The 14,850-nt window shown below is 52.5% G+C and overlaps 1 protein-coding gene across 1 annotated transcript in view; it reads right to left on the reverse strand.

Moving 5' to 3' along the window:
* LOC146797071 (transforming protein RhoA-like) overlaps window positions 1–14,850 on the reverse strand; it is a 126,796-nt gene that overhangs the window by 56,213 nt on the left and 55,733 nt on the right. The window lies entirely within an intron of this gene.

Consider the following 14,850-nt stretch of genomic DNA (forward strand, 5'->3'; position numbering starts at 1 on the left):
CCGGGAGGTACAACGCTGTCGGATATTGTGTTTACATCGACGTACCGGCTTCGTGAAGAGCAGTGTTCCGGAGTGGTGCTCCAGTAAGGCAAGAACGGAGGTAGGTCGAGTCGTTACTCCCTGGGCCGTGTCTTGCCCCATCGTCACCTGTGAAGGACCCGGAAGCTCTACCGGTCAACCATTGAGCTTCGCTTTTTTGACTCGGCTGAGTCAAAGCGCAGTGGCGCTTTTGCTGGTTGGAGTCGTAACTCCCAGCCCGACCGGAGATACAGGGACTGCCAGCTGTCACGCACACCAGGAGGTGTTTGCCGCGTTGCAGACTCGGAAGTCCACAGGATCGATCGAGCGGCTGCTCTCGGTTCAGTCTTCTTACTTTTGATTGGGGTATCGGTGACGCATCACCAGGAGGTGACTCCGCGTCCCGGTGCAGTCTGAGGAAGAGGTTGAGCGGCTGCTCCCTTCAGGTAGAGACCCCGGCTGGGTGTTTCCCTGACTCCTCGATTCTCCCCAACACTCTTCGTGCCCCTCACAGCCTACCGATTGGCATTGTCGGCCATTTCATTTCTGCCCTCTGTTGGCATACGCCGGGACCGGCGTATATGCAGAGGACGGTTAGGACCATCCGTGCGGTGGGCTGGTAACGTACATAGCCTGGAGGATTCCAGTGACTATAACTTTTGTTTATTCTTAGTGTTATTTGTGCCTTCATTAAAATAACTTACCCTTCACAAGTGGTTGCGTCCTCATTATCGTGTCTGTTAAACGATCCTGAGACGTTCAGGGCGTTACAGGCGGTCTGTGTTATTTCTCAACTTGAAATGCGTCCGGGTACAATCCCAGCAGTTGCTAGTGTTTGGTTCGCTCGTATTGTTACTGTGCTCCAGCTGTACAATTTTTATCTCAATGAAATCTTATTTATGCGACAAGTATAAACTTCAGGCATTTGGCATAATAATTGTAACACAAAATGCCAGAAATTATGTGAGATTGAGCCGATGTAAATAAAATTTCACTCTGGTTTAATCTGAAACTCTGAGAGCAGGGGCCTTTTTAATGTGACGGAGGAGTTTTCCAAATTCTGGGAACGCTGCCAGAGAAAGAACAGCGAAATTTGGATCTTCCCCTGAAAATCAGAGTGGAGAGGGATCTTTGGTATTTTTAGAACAGAGAGAGTAAGATTTTCCAGAGAATTAAATTTATCGGTGAGATAGTTTGGAGTTTGTAGGTTAAGAGTTGTGAGTGTTCGGCAGTTATCACAGCGCAGTGTGTTTTCACTGGAAGCCGTTTCTGGTAAGTGAGAGCATGAAGACGATTTTGTGTTTGAGTGTCTATGAGAAATATAGCTGTCTCTGAACTGGGGTGGCGAAGTGAGCTAAAGAACGATGATGGATTCAACCTAGATCTGTGACTGGGTGCGAGTGTCTGAAAAGTTTCAGTGCCCCGTCCATCATCTCCTTGTGTTTGCTTTGTTCGCATTAAGTTGGCAGGGTATGCCCAGACGTGGGTCCCTTGCTCACTTTGCCACTGGATTCAAGCTAGCCTGGCTGATGAGGGCTGTTAGCCCGAAACCGGTCCCAGGATGCTTGTTTCCGGTCCAGAGAAGACATGGCTTGGCAGTACGTGCTGGACTGTTCCCATGAGGCACAGGGTCAAGACTGATTTGCATATAGCGGTGTCTGAACTGGGGTGGCAAAGTGAGCTAAAGAATGATGATGGATTCAACCCAGATCTGTGACTGAGGATGAGTGTCTGAAACGTTTCAGTGCTACGATCATCTACTTGGGTTTGCAGTGTTCTCAGTGGGCCAGTCCCGTAAGGAGGGAGGAGCAATAATAAAAAGCATTTACAATGCAATAGGTCTCGCAATGACATTGTTTTGAGCTATTGGCATTGAAAATGTTATTGTTTTTTTTCCCCTTCGTGAAGCATTAATCAAGTAATGGCGTTGTAAATGGCAATGTCTTTCTATTATTTGTACTCTTTTCGGTGCATCACAACGTTGCGAACTACAAGCCCCAGAATGCAAAGTTAAAACACAGAGCTGGGTCAGATACTCAGCCCTGGCATAGGAACTGAAGCTGCCTGGTAAACTTGTTACAAAGATCTAAAAATCCTCCCGATCAGTTGTGAGCAGAGACTCTAGAGACCGGTGCCTGCTGTCATTACGTTCAGCTCCTTCCAGTAACCTGTAACCTGCCACCTCTCTCTCCTCGGTCTTCCCTTGCACCCTTCACGCTCCCCTTCTGCCCCTCGTTGATCCACTCGTGCCCAGCCAAGTTCTGGATATATTTCGCTGCAATCCATTTCAGGTCAGAAACTGCCATTGCAGATTTATTGTTCAATATTGAAACGATAACCCGGGTTGTAAAATGAGATTTTGACGTCCTTCTCGGGATGGGAATCATTTTTATACATTTATTTCCATTATAACGTTGCTGGCGGCTTTAAATTTAAATATAATTAAACCCACAGAACTGTACGGTCACTAAATCGCGGAGAAATACATAAAGTTGCCCGGCTTGCCTTACTCGTATAGTGAAACTTACACTTTGCAATATTTCAAAAGGAAAACTTGAACAACCCCAGTCTAATGCTGGCATCTGGGCATTTGCAATGCTGTAAAAAATATATATGGTCAAGAAGTTGCCCTTTCTGGCAGCTGTAAACAAGCTTCAAACTGTTGCCTGCACAGCGGTTACTCGATATTTAAGGACCGCCCAGGTGGGCGGTGACGTCCCACCATTTGGTGTTCTTCGTGACGTCGGCGCGCTTCCTGCGGAAGCTCCCACCTTTGGTCGCCATCTTCGGATTCTTTTTTCTCTTCTTGTGTCAATCCTGTCTTCTCTGTTATTTTGTAAAGTCTTGTTTATCATTAACCCTTTACCTCCTGTCTCATCTTTCTGGTGGAGGAGGGTGGATTCGCTAGTGAATCCAGAAAGTCTTCAAGCTGCAAAACTACACCAACAGGTAAGAAACCATATGTTTTGCAGCGTGTATCTTTCTGAATTCACTATGCTGTGCATAGACTTTGTAGCGGTTTGTCCTTCTTGTGGTGGCTGGGTGGAAGATGAACACTGGTTACTGAATATGTGTTGTAAGACCTGTCCCACTTGCGCTTCTCTGTTCATTTGAATATCCACACAGTAGTGCTTAGTGAACGTATGCACTGAAGACCATGTTGCCACTTGGCAAATGTCTTGGATAGGCGTGTTCGCTAGAAAAGCAATTGTTGCTCCTTTCTTCCTTGTTGAGTGAGCCTGAGCTGCTCCATGTAACTGTTGTCCTGCCTGCTTGTGGAAGAGTTGAATTGTCTGCGCAATCCATCGTGCAACGGTAGGTATTCTTGGTGACTGGTCGTCCCAGAAAACTCCTTGCAAAGAAGACAAAGAACTGTTTTGTTTTCCGGCATTCCTTTGTTCTCTCTATATAGTGCATTACAGCCCTTCTGGCGTCTAGAACCCTTTCTGTTTTTGTGGTCGGTTTTTGTAAAAAACTTAGTATTTGGACTGTTTGGTTAATATGGAACCGAGACACCATCTTTGGCATCAAGTGTGGGTCCGTCCTCATTACAATCCTGTCCTTGTGTATTTGTAAGTAGGGCTCTTGGAGTCTGAGCGCTTGCAACTCACTTACTCTTGGTAGTGACATGATCGCCACTAAGATGGCCGTCTTTAGTGTGAACATGTGCAGTGTAGCCTTGTGAATAGGTTCAAAGGGTGCCTTCATCATTTGAGTTAGCACTACGTTGAGGTTCCATGCTGGTGCTGGCATCCTCTTTGGGGGGGCGATTCTCTTGGCCCCTTCCAAGAATCTCTTCACCACTTGAGAGGTGAAGAAACTTTTCCCAGTTTCTCCTCTTGTGTAGGCCACCACCGCAGCCAAGTGCACCCTCAGGGATGTGTAGCTTAATCTGCTTTGTAGCAGGTGCGTTAAGTACTTTAGTACGGTTGATTCCCTTGTGACCTTCCGTTGTAGTTTCTCCTTAATGCACCATTGGGAGTACCTCTTCCATTCTGCTATGTAGCACTTTCTTGTGGTAGGCCTCCTTGCCTCCCCGAGTACTGCCATAGTACTCGCTGGTAGCTTTAGGTGCGCAAATTCTAGGTCTTCAGGAGCCATGCTGCTAGGCTGAGACCCTCTGATTCTGGGTGAAGCACCCTTCCGTTCTGTATTGTTAACAGGTCCCTTCTTCTTGGGAACATTCTTGTGCCATTTCCACTATCTGCGAGAACCAGGACTGTCTGGCCCACTGATGTGCTATCAGTATCATGTTGCGGATTCTGAGTCCCCTGTGTATCAGTGGTATCGGGGGAAATGCGTATGCAAAGCTCTTTGACCAACTTATCCATAGCGCATTCCCTTGGGACCAGTGGTCCGGTTGTCTGGATGCGAAGTGTTGGCATTTTGCATTCTGGTAGGTTGCAAATAGGTCTATTTGTGGAGTATCCAATTTCTGGAAAAGCTTCTCTATTTCCTGCTGGTTGAGCTCCCATTCGTGGGAAGCCAACGTCTGTCTGCTGAGCCGGTCTTCTTCCACATTTTCCTTCCCTGGGAGATGTTGCTAGTAGGTCTATTTTCAGTGGGATGGCCCATCCCCAAATTTCCTGTGCTAGCCCGGATAATGGTACTGATTGAGTTCCTCCTTGTTTGTTGATGTAAAACATGGTGGTTGTGTTGTCTGTTTGGACCAACACCCTGTTCCCGTACAGTTCTTTCTGAAAGGCTTTTAAGGCTAGGAATACAGTCTTTAGTTCCAGGTAGTTGATGTGTCTGACCGCATCTTGCTGTGACCATAGACCCCTCACCTTGAGCTTGTCCATGTGTGCGCCCCACCCCAGCTGGGAGGCGTCAGTTGTGATGGTCACTGTTGGGAGTTGGTTGTGTGAATGGTCTCCCCTGTGATAAGTTTTCCTTTTTCCACCACGCTATTTCCTGATGCACTGTGTGCGTGACAACTACAAGATCTTCCCAACTCCCTGTGGCCTGTGACCATTGCTGCTGGAGCCATTCCTGGAATGGTCTCATGTGTAGTCGAATATTCGGGACTAGGTGGATGCATGACGCCATCATTCCCATCAGTTTGCTCGCCATCCTCACTATCAGAACTTGCCCCTTGCGGTAATGACGTGTTTTCTTCAGTATCACCAATGTTCTCTTCCTGCTGGGGATCACTTTGGCCTGAATGGTGTCGATCTCTGCCCCTAAGAATATCTTGATCTGTTCTGGTTCTGTTGACGATTTCTCCCAATGGATCGAGAAACACAATCTTGTCAGTGTTAGTATGACCTGCTGGATGTATAGTCTGCATTGGCCGTACGAACTTGCCTTTACGAGCCAGTCGTCAAGATAGGGGTATATGTGTATCCCTTGCCTTCGTAGGAGTGCTGCGACAGCTGCTAGGCATTTTGTAAACACCCTTGGTGTGGATCTGAGGTCGAATGCCAGTACTGTGAACTGGTAGTGGCTTTGATTGATCACAAACCTCAGCAGGTGCTTGTGGTTGATGGGGATGTGCAAGTATGCGTCTTTAAAATCTATAGTAGCCATGAAGTCTCCTTGTTGTTATTTGTGGTATTACCTCTTGTAGGGAAGTCATCTTGAACCTTTGTGTTCTTATGAATTTGTTCAAGAACCTTAGATCTAGGATAGGTCTTAGTGTCTCATCCACCTTTGGCACCAGGAAGTAAGTTGAGTAAACCCATTTGTTCCTTTTTTCCCTTGGTACTACCTCTATTGCCTCCTTGCTGAGCAGTTCTTGTGCTTCTAGCTGCAAGAGCGAGAGTTCCTTTGCAGAGTGTGCCCTGTTTCTTGGTTTTCTGTTCGGAGGCCGTCTTTCTAACTCTATACCACATCCGTATTGTATGATGTTTAGTATCCATTTGTCCCATGTGACTTTTCTCCATTCCTGGATGAAGTTTCTTATTCTTCCCCCTATCAGTGTTGAGTGTTTGAGGTGCTGTTTGTCGTTGAACGTTTGGCTGGAGTTTCCCTTCATGTCCTTCCGCCCACCCAGAGGTGTTGCTAGGTTGGGGGCATTTTCTTTGATGAAGTCTCTTGGTTGCGGGCGGTTGTCCTCCTCCTCCTCGTGTTTGTCCTAGTCAGTTTCCGCGCCCTCGAAAGGACTGTCCCCGGGGCTGGTACTGCCAGTTTTGCTGCTGCTGTCCCTGCTGCTGTTGCTGGCCTTGGTTGTTCCCTTGGTAGCCTTGCTGGAACGTTTGGTGCGATGTGGAGGGCGCGTTGCCTCCCCTACCGCCCGGTCTTCTCGTGGGTGTGACCCTTCTTATTCCCCTGAACTGCAACACCCCCATGAATCTTGCTGTTTCGTTGTCCTTCTTAAGCGGTGTCAACTTGTCGTCGACTGGCGTGCCAAACAGTTGCTCTCCATTAAAAGGTGTGTTTAGGGTGTTGCTTTGCACCACTGGCTTGAATCCTGAAATTCTGAGCCATGCGCGTCTTCTCTGTCACTCCTATCATCATTAGCCTGCTTGACGTTTCTGCCGCATCCAATGCCGATTTTAGGCATGTATTTGCCATGCTTTTCTCCTCTTCTACCAGGTGAGTTGCTCTTTGCTGGTGCTGGTACTGCTCCGTTAAATGTTTTAGGAGCTGTCCAACTTCATCCCAGTGTTGGTAAGCGTGCCTGTTGATCAGGGCGTTGGAGTTAGCGATGCACCATTGGATTGCCGCATTTCTCTCCACTTTCCTCCCTGCGAGACCCATCCTCCTACTCTCTTTGTCTGGAGGTGGGCCGGCATTAGTGGGTACATTTGCACTCTTCCTAGCCATTGCTGCAATAATGGGGTCGGCTGGCACTGAACCTTAGATGTATGCAGGGTCATGTGAAGAATGTTTGTATTTCTTCTCAGTCCTAGGGGTCACAGCTTTGCATGTTGCAGGCTCCTTAAAGGCCTCTCTTCCTTGATCCACCACACTAGTGAGCATGGGCAGGAATTGGCTCTTAGTTTGTTGTGGCAGTAGAGTTTCCAGGAGGAAACATGATTTCGGCTTCTCTTCCTCCATTTTCACCCCATAAGTCTGTGCAGCCTTCTGCACAACCATGTTGTAGACCGCTATGTCGTCTGGCGGCGAGGGCCTCGAAGGGTACGCGTCTACCCCCTTCTTCCGGCGATTCTGTGTCAAGATCTTGCCAATCCATGTCTTGCGCCTCCGAGGGTGCCGAGTACCGGTAGAATTGAAGGTCTTCATCGCCTTCTCCCTCGAAATAGTTGTCTTCGTCCCCGATTTCCTCGACTGGTTCGGGGGTTCGCGTCTTCGTCGTCTCTTTTGACTTCGACCTCGCGTTTCGGCGGGATGGTGTACTGGCTCATCTTCTCGTGGAAGTCCTTTTTCTATTGTAGGATGCTCACCATTTTGGCCTCGAGCCTCCTCTTCTTTCTCTCCATCTCGGCAGCGTGTTCGGCGTCGAGGGCTGGAGCGCTTCTCTTCGTTGCCGTCGACAATGAAGTCTGCCCTTCTTTTCTCGGCGCCGAGGTGTCGTTTGAGGGCAACCTTCGACGAACTTTGTTTCTCGAGGGCTTTCGCCGATTGGGAGTCCTTTTTTGAAGGATCCGCTCGGTTGACTGTCCCTGGCAGCTGTTGCTTTCGTCGAGTGTTTCAACGGCAGAGCTCCCTTCGAGGACTTCGCTTCACTTCTGTGAATGTCGCTCGGGGCTTTTGCTTCACCCTTTTGGAGTGTCGCCTGAGTGTTTAGGGGGTCGACTCCCCCCTTACCTTCTTCGATGTCTTTGTTATGGACCTCGACAGCCTCTCTGGTCCTTTGGCGATGTTGTCCTCCTCTCCACTGGAGAGACCCAAGTCTTGGTGCGATGGAGGTGGGCCCTGGCCCTGCATGTTGTGGTTCGCCCTTCTCTGCCTCTCCCTTACACTGAGGGTCTTCGGTGTAAACGCCGAGCAGGCGTTGCAGTCTTTGCTGCTGTGGTAGAGCGGCAGGCAGAGGTTGCAAACTGGATGCCGATCCTTCTGGGCGTACTTGTGGTGGCAATTGGTGCAAAACTTGAATGGTGTTTTGTCCATTCCCGCGCTCAGGGTGCCCCCTGCGAGCGCATCCTCCATCGAACGTCGAGGTTTTGGTCACAAAACTTCTCCCTCGTCGTTCCAGGTACCTGACCTGTAGTCCGGTGTAGTTGAAAACTTGCTTCTTCGTCAATTTTCCTTGATTCCGCTTCCAAAACTCTGAAACTCTTCAGTAACGATCCAGAACCAACGGCGGGAAAAAGAATCTGAAGATGGCGAACAAAGGGGGGAGCTTCCGCAGGAAGCGCGACGACGTCACGAAGGGCATCAAATGATGGGACGTCGCCGCCCACGAAAAAAAAAAAAAAAAAAAAAAAAAGAGAAAATACTACGATTCCAGACCCAACCACAAGATGGTGGAATAATGCACAGCATAGTGAATCCAGAAAGATTCACACTGCAAAACTGAAAACACAAAGAAATATACAGGATTCAATATACTATAATGTCCGCGTGAGCCAGATTCACACTAACAGGGAGAAGAACCGTAAACGAAAGGCACATACGAACAAGTTACTTACCTTCGGTAACGATGTATCTGTAAGAAACATTAGTTGGTTAGATTCCTCACCTTAGAATATCCCCAGGCGTCAAACTGGATCCGGAAGATTTTTCGTCAGCAATACCCCTTGCGCGTCGCTATGCTTCGTCTGCGGCTCCGCGTCAGTCGTCGGCGTCGTGCGCCGGAATGACGTCGGAGTCGAGCGCTGACGTCAGTTCTTGTACATAGCTTTCCGCGCCAGGAACGCAGAGCCATGCAAAGACCGACACTGGTGCCAAAAATAAAATCTAGGGGCCTGAAAAGGATAACCTTAACCCTAGATGTCAGTTCGCAGAACGGGGAGGATGGATGGGTCGGTGAGGAATCTAACTAACTAATGTTTCTTACAGATACATCGTTACCGAAGGTAAGTAACTTGTTCATCTGAAAGAAACACGTTAGTTAGATTCCTCACCTTAGAATAGATACCCAAGCAATACCATCCCCGGTGGTGGGTCTGCGAACCAAGATCACACCAGAAAGTCCTGGAGGACAGAACGGCCAAAGAAGCCATCCCTCCGGACTTGGCTGTCAAGACAATAATGCCTGGCAAACGTGTGTAGCGAAGCCCACGTTGCCGCCTGACAGATGTCCTGCAAAGGGACACCCCGTCCCAAAGCAGTAGTAGCCGCCGTGGCCCGAGTAGAATGGGCGCGCAGCCCAACAGGAGGGTCCTTTTTTGCCAAGAAGTAACAAATTTTGATGCACAAAACGACCCACCGAGAGATGGTCCATTTGTGCACAGCTTTCCCCTTCTTAGCACCCACGTATCCAACGAAAAGTTGGTCGTCCACCCGGAACTGCTTTGTGCGGTCCAAATAAAAGGAGAGCGCACGTTTTGGGTCCAGACGGTGGAGCCTCTCTTCCTCTTTGGAAGGATGCGGAGGCGGAAAGAAGGTGGGCAAGGTGACAGACTGCCCAAGATGAAATGGAGTCACCACTTTCGGAAGAAATGAGGGACGAGGCCGAAGGACAACCTTGGCCGGATGAACAGAGAGAAAAGGAGGCTTTGAAGATAAAGCCTGGAGCTCACTCACCCGTCTAGCCGAGGTGATGGCTACCAGAAAAGCAGTCTTAAGCGTCAGCAGACGAAGAGGACAATTATGAAGAGGCTCAAAGGGAGCACACATCAGAAATGTGAGAACAAGATTCAAGTCCCACTGAGGCATTACAAAAGGGACAGGAGGGAACGTGTGAGTAATGCCTTTTAGAAAGCGTGTAACTACAGGGGACTTGAAAAGAGAAGGCTGATCAGGAAGCCGCAAGAAGGCAGAGATGGCAGCAAGATAACCTTTCAGGGTGCCCAGGGCAGAGCCCTGCCGGGCCAAAGAAAGAAGAAATAGTAGAACCTCAGAAAGAGGGGCGGAAAGGGGATCCACAGCCTTTGCTGTGCACCATGCCACAAATTTGTTCCACCGGCAGGCGTATACCGTCTTTGTGGAGGGACGCCTGGCTGCCAGAATGATATCACAGACTTCAGGAGGCAAGTCGAATGACATCAACTGCCGCCGCTCAATCTCCACGCATGGAGGTGGAGGCTGGACAGGTTCGGGTGGAGGACCGTCCCCTGCTGCTGCGACAGAAGATCCTCCCGAAGGAGCAGACGTATCCGAGGATCGGTCAACATACTGAGTAGCTCGGGATACCAGTACCTTCGTGCCCAGTCCAGAGCCACCAAGATGACTTGGGCCCGGTCGTGCCTGATCTTCTTCAGCACTCTGGGCAGAAGTGGTATAGGCGGAAAGGCGTACAACAGACCGCAACTCCACTCGTGACGAAAAGCGTCGCCGAGCGAGTGCCGCCTTGGAAATTCCAACGCGCAGAACTGCTGACATTGCGCGTTCTCTTCGGTGGCGAATAGATCTAACCAAGGCTCTCCCCACTGCTGAAAGAGGCCTTGCGCCACTTCGGAGTTCAGACGCCATTCGTGATCCATCATGCACCGGCGGCTGAGTTCGTCTGCTCTGGCGTTCAGAGAGCCCGCCAGATGTTGAACCACTAGGGTGACGCCCTGGTGTTCCAGCCACGTCCAGAGGCGCAGAGCCTCCTGACAAAGGGTCCACGACCCCACCCCGCCCTGTTTGTTGCAATACGACATGGCGGTGGTGTTGTCCGTGAACACCTGCACGACACTTCCCCTGACAGAGGGAAGGAAGGCTTTCAGTGCAAGCCGGATCGCTCTCAACTCCAACAGGTTGATGTGGAGGCGAGACTCCCATATGGCCACCCCATCCCAGGAGGGACGCATCCGTCACTACGACATGCTCCGGTTGGGGAAGGGAGAGGCTTCTGCCTATGACCCAATCGCGGTCCGTGAGCCACCACTGCAACTGCTGTGCAGTGCCCTCCGAGATCAAGACATGGTCGGACAGGTTGCCGTGATGCTGGGCCCACTGAAACTTCAGGTCCCACTGCAGAGCCCGCATGCGCCGCCTGGCGTGATGCACTAGTAGGATGCAGGAGGCCATCAGCCCCAGAAGCCGCAACACTAGCCTGACCGAAACCCAGGATAGAGGCCGAAAGATGGGAATCAGGGCCTGAATATCCCGGACCCGCTGTTCCGGCGGATAGACCCGGAACTGTGCCGAATCAAGAACCGCTCCGATGAAGAGGAGCTTCTGAGAGGGACTCAGGTGTGACTTCGGCACGTTGATGGAAAATCCCAGCAAATGCAGGAGATCCGCCGTAGTCTGGAGGTAGGAGACGACTGTCTGGGGCGAGCCCGCCTTCAACAACCAGTCGTCGAGATAGGGGAAGACTGGAACCCCTGATCTGCGCAGATGAGCTGCGACCACCGCCATCACTTTCGTGAACACCCGAGGGGCACTGGTGAGGCCGAAGGGGAGCACGGTAAACTGAAAGTGCTCTTGGCCCACCGTGAACCGCAGTTAACGCGGGGATGTGGAAATATGCGTCCTGCAAGTCCAACGCTACCATCCAGTCTCCGGGGTCTAGGGCAGCTAGAACCTGAGCCAAAGTTAACATCTTGAACCTTTCCTTCCGGAGGAAGGCATTGACGTTCTGGAGGTCCAAGATAGGGCAGAGGCCCCCTTTGCCCTTCTTGGGAACCAGAAAGTAGTGGGAATAACAACCACGACCTACTTCTGGGCTCGGAACGCGCTCGACGGCCCCCTTGGCCAAGAGGGCCGAAACTTCCTCGTGGAGAAGATTCAAATGATCCCCCGAGATACGGTGGTGCTGCGGTGGCATGGCTGGAGGGGTCGTCTCGAAGGGGAGGGAGTAGCCCCTTCGGACGATTTGCAGCACCCACCTGTCCGATGTGATGGACCGCCAGTGGAGCAGGTGATGGCGAACTCTGCCGCCCACTGGCGTGGAATGGGCCTGAAAGCTCGGACTAGGAAGGCTTTGAGGCGGATGCTGCCGGGGTGGATGTGGGCTGACCTCGTCGTCCTCCAGAACCGCCTCGGCGGAAACCACGTCCGCGCGCTGGTTGGTTCTGCGGCTGGTGGCTAGGCGCACGTGAGGAGGCACCCCTTCCTTGGCCACGAAAGGGGCGAAAGGCGTAAGTTTGCGACCGCGGGGCCGAGAGGCCCAAGGACTTGGCCGCAGCCCGGGAGTCCTTAAAGCGATTCAGCGCACTGTCCGCTTTCTCGCCAAAAAGGCGAGTGCCATCAAAGGGCATGTCCATGAGAGTGCTCTGGACATCGCCCGAAAATGACGTGGACCACAGCCAGGCATGACGTCTAAGCGAGTCCGTGGTGTCAAGCCCACATCGGATAGCATGTCGCGCTGCATCCCTCCCATCGGCCAGAGCCTGGGTAAGTCGTGTCCGGACCTCCTCCGGACACAGGGACAGCGCGTCCTCCACCGCATCCCACAGAGAGTGGGAATAACGGTCCAAGAGACAAGCGGTGTTCAAAGACCGCAGGCCCAAACTAAGGGAGGAGAACAGCTTCTTGCCGAACTGTTCCAGTCTCTTGGAATCCCGGTCCGGCGGGGCGGTCGGGAAAGAGGATTGGGAGGTAGAGGCCTGGATAACCAGGCTCTCAGGGGTAGGGTGTTGGGACAGAAAACTGGGGTCGCCCGGAGCAGGGCGGTGGCGCCTGGCGACGTTCCTGTCCACAGGAGGAACTGTGGAGGGCTTGGACCAGGTGCCCTGCAGAACGTCAATGAGGGCCTCATTGAATTGCAGCAGAGGCTCAGTGGAGCTTGCTGCAGACAAGCACCTCAGTAAGGACGTTAGTCCTCACAGCCACGGCAGGCAGCTCGAGCCCAAGGGCTGCGGCCGCCTTGCGCAGCACCACAGAGAAAGCAGCGCCCTCCTGCGAAGCCACAGTCGGAGGAGAGACAAATCCAGTGTCTGGGGAGGTATCCAGGCCACTGGCCTCCCCCAGTTCATCTGCCCAGTCCTGTGACAGTTGAGCCTGAACGACCATAGGATCCTCGGATCCCTCCCATTTGTCCCCATCATCCGATTCCTGGTATACAGGAGGAAGTAACGGAGCCGGGCGATAGACAATGTGTCTCTAGCGGCGCCGAACGCGGCGTCCATCGACGCCGTACAGGCGCCGGGCCCGGAGTGGGGCTGAACTGGGGCTCGACGTCGAGCGGAGTCGACGTCGGGGGTGGTACCGGTGCCGACGCCGGCGGCGTGACGAGGTCGACCGGCGTCGGCGGGGACTCGGGAACGGGTCCCTCGGGCGCTTGCGGCGTCGAGGCCGGAGCCGTCAACGGCGCCGGGGCCGGAGCCACCGGCAGGCAAGGCAGCCTAGTCGGGTCCGCGGGGCCCGAAGGCGCGCCAGCGGGCGTCGACGGCGGAGCCAGGTTCCTCATGGCAGAGAGGAAGGCACTGACTTCCGCCGGCGTCGCGTTAGTCCCAGGGACCGGAGGGTATGGGGACGTGCGCGCCGCCTGCGGCTCCGCCGGAGCCGCGGGGGTGGAACCACCCTGACCCTCGGCCGAGTCGCGCGACCGGCGAGGGGAGTCCGAAGAGCGGTGTCGCCTCTTGGACTTCTTGGAATGCTTCGACTTACCCGAAGACTTGGATCCCGACGACCGATGGTGACGTCGGCTGCGGCTCCGCGACCGATCCTTGGACCTCCTCCTGGACCGGGATCGAAAGGCGCGCGGAGCAGAGTGGCGAATCTCGAGAAGCTTACGGGACCGCTCCCGTCTAGCCTTCGAGGTCAGGGCCTTGCAGTCAGAGCACGACTCCGCGTCATGGTCGAGGCCCAAGCAGTAAAGGCACCGGCGGTGATGGTCCGTAACCGACATCAAGCGGCTACAGTCAGCACAGGCTTTAAAACGTTACAACAAACAAATGATGGACGGAATGCTGACAATGCAAACATTCTCCCCCAGTCAAGAGATCTGGGTTAAATCCATCGTTCTTTTGCCCACTACGCCACCCCAGTTCAGACATGGCCATATGCAAATCAGTCTTGACCCTGTGCCTCATGGGAACAGTCCAGCCCGAACTGCCAAGCCATGTCTTCCCTGGACCGGAATCAAGCATCCTAGGACCGGTTTCTGGCTATCAGCCGTCCTCAGCCAGGATAGCTTGACTCCAGTGGCGTAGTGAGCACGGGACCCACGTCTGGGCATACCCATCCCACTTAGGGCGAAAAGCGTTACAACAAACAAATGATGGACGGAATGCTGACAATGCAAACATTCTCCCCCAGTCAAGAGATCTGGGTTAAATCCATCGTTCTTTTGCCCACTACGCCACCCCAGTTCAGACATGGCCATATGCAAATCAGTCTTGACCCTGTGCCTCATGGGAACAGTCCAGCCCGAACTGCCAAGCCATGTCTTCCCTGGACCGGAATCAAGCATCCTAGGACCGGTTTCTGGCTATCAGCCGTCCTCAGCCAGGATAGCTTGACTCCAGTGGCGTAGTGAGCACGGGACCCACGTCTGGGCATACCCATCCCACTTAGGGCGAAAAGCGTTACAACAAACAAATGATGGACGGAATGCTGACAATGCAAACATTCTCCCCCAGTCAAGAGATCTGGGTTAAATCCATAGTTCTTTTGCCCACTACGCCACCCCAGTTCAGACATGGCCATATGCAAATCAGTCTTGACCCTGTGCCTCATGGGAACAGTCCAGCCCGAACTGCCAAGCCATGTCTTCCCTGGACCGGAATCAAGCATCCTAGGACCGGTTTCTGGCTATCAGCCGTCCTCAGCCAGGATAGCTTGACTCCAGTGGCGTAGTGAGCACGGGACCCACGTCTGGGCATACCCATCCCACTTAGGGCAAACTGGAATGGCATGGTGAGCAAAAAAACGATGGATTTAGGCCCA

This window comes from Triturus cristatus, chromosome 10 (genome assembly GCF_964204655.1).
Source record: "Triturus cristatus chromosome 10, aTriCri1.1, whole genome shotgun sequence".
Lineage (NCBI taxonomy): Eukaryota > Metazoa > Chordata > Amphibia > Caudata > Salamandridae > Triturus > Triturus cristatus.